Source organism: Varanus komodoensis, unplaced genomic scaffold (genome assembly GCF_004798865.1).
Source record: "Varanus komodoensis strain SLA01 unplaced genomic scaffold, ASM479886v1 scaffold22, whole genome shotgun sequence".
NCBI classification, from domain to species: Eukaryota; Metazoa; Chordata; class Lepidosauria; order Squamata; family Varanidae; genus Varanus; species Varanus komodoensis.
In genome coordinates this window covers 2,636,543-2,639,057 of record NW_025335606.1, presented here as the reverse complement: position 1 = coordinate 2,639,057, position 2,515 = coordinate 2,636,543, and positions in this window count along the sequence as shown.

The following is a 2,515-nucleotide window of genomic DNA, read 5'->3' as shown; positions in this document are numbered from 1 at the left end:
GGGTGAACAGTCTGCTGATCAAATTCGCAGACGATACTAAAACTGGGGCAGTGGCCACAACTGAGGAGCAGGTACTCTGGATCCAGAAGGATCTGGACAGACTATGGAAGTGGGCAGGAGACAACAGGATGGTGTTCAATGTGGATAAGTGCAAGGTCTTGCACTTGGGGCATAGGAATAGCTGTCATAAGCACAGGTTAGGTGACAAGAGGCTGGAGAGCAGCACTTGTGAAAGGGACCTCAGAGTACTGGCTGACTGCAGGCCAAACATGAGCCAGCCGTGTGATGCGGTGGCCAAGAGGGCAAATGCCACCCTTGGTTGCATAGGCAGAAGTGTGGCTTCTAGATTGAGAGAGGTATTACTACCATTCCACACGACTCTGGTGCACCCGCAACTGGAGTATTGTGCTCAGTTTTGGGTCCCTCATTACAGAAAGGATATAGCCAGGTTAGAGTCAGTGAAGCGCAGGGCCACAAGGTTGGTGACTGGTTTGCAGGGGATGGGGTGTGAGGCGAGACTGAGGGAACTGGGTCTTTTCAGCCTGGAGAAGAAGAGACTCAGAGGGGATCTGTTGGCAACATACAGGTATGTGAGAGGGTGTTACATGAAGGTAGGTAGAGACCTGCTCTCCACTGCAGAGGAGGGCAGGACACACTCCATTGGAGCCAAGCTCAGGGAACCAAGGTTCAATTTGGATACCAGGAAGTACTTCCTGACAGTCAGGACCCCAGGGCATGGAAGGGGCTTCCACGGGGGGTGGTTGAGGCCCCATCGCTGAGGGTGTTCAAAGATGGGCTAGACATGCACATGGTGGGCATGTTGTGAGTGGAGCTGGCTGGAGCCGGGGGTCAGACTAGATGGCCCAGGAGGTCCCTTCTGACTCGCTCTGTTTCTATGTTACATCTACATAGCCATCCTATACCATGCTATATCTGACCACCAAGGCATATAAGCCAGTCTCCCAGATTTGCTCCAACTATTCCATTGCTGCTGAATTCTGTTCATTCCACATGGCATGGACCCACCGTTCCCCAGAGATCCTCTTGCTGACCACTCTGCTAGTGTGGGCATGTGTGTGCACATAAATTTTATTTATGTATTTGTTAGCTTATTTAAAACTGTTGTATACATCCCATCATGAGCATCTCGGGATGGTTCACAACAGCAACAATTAAATAGAATACAGGGAAAAGTAAGAGTGGCACAGCATCCAGTAGAGGTGTAAAACCACAGAGTAAAATGAATTAGCAATTAGAATAGCGGGAGAACAAAAAGGGCTTTGCCTGGAGCTGAATGGAAAGGCAAGCCTCTTGGGGGAGCATTTTCCACAGTTGGGGTGCCACTGCTGAAAAGGTCCTTCTCCGGGTAGCTACCTTCCTAACTTCCTTCAAAGAGGGCTCCCAGAGAAGGACCTCTGCCTCAGATCTCAAGGGCTGGGCCAGCACATAGGGAAGCAGGTGCTCCTTCACGTATCCTGGACCCAAGCCATTTAGGACTTTATAGGTCATCCCCAGCATTTGCATTTACATGTTCGAGCATTTGTGGCCCGCATCAACAGATAGATTGGCATTTGCATGTTTGCGTGTGAGTGTGTGTGTGCGGGAGGGGAGGGGGTTAAACACCCAGGGTCTTCAGGCTTGCAAAAGCTGAAGCACTCCTACCCTACACTGGCAGCAACTGTCTTCCCAGATCCATGGGGCCTGAACTGGCTCCATCCATCGTGGGATGCCCAGCTTTGCAGAATTGGTACATCTGTACACCCAGGCAACAGATGCACCAGCGATGACCATGAAGGGGACATTCATGGATCCGGAACCTCCAAAAGGACTGAGACCAGTGGCCTTAGGATGCTGGCTGACCATTAGGTGGGGAGACACGAACAGACCACCTCTACTTGTTTCCCTTTGGCCACTTTCCAGTCTACGGATAGGTGATTCTATGCAGAAGCCCTCTGGTTCGATTCTTGGCAGCTTTGGGAGGGACTGCCAAGCATGAATGCAATTGTCAGGCAGCATTATCAGTATTGGATATTGGATCAATATTAGATGGCTCATCAATCTGACTAATACACGTACTGGAAAGTAATCATTCTGTGCAGCCACATTTCTGTGAACTCTTAACTTGGAAATGGAGAGCAGGTCTGAGAAGGTCTTGAAGGAAGTCAGCCTTCCTTGGAGCCGAAGCCACTCAGGACCACAATGTGGTGGTGTCCCAGTTGTGGTATCCTGGGGTGAGAAATGCCTACATACACCTTGAGCCTGCCATAATTTCTCTTCTCCACGCTCACTTTATATTAGGCAATGCAGACATGAGGCAGCTGCACAGCATCTCAAGTCTGGACTTTCCAGCCCGGGTCTTATTCAATGATGGAGAATCTATCAGCCCCTGGGGGGCTGCCTCCTATTGGGACACAGGGCCAAACACAAAGGGAAAATAATGAATGCAACAAGGGAAATAACAGTAATAGGAAAGAATCCTTACTGATGTTTATGTTCTTATCTCCATCTCTACTTA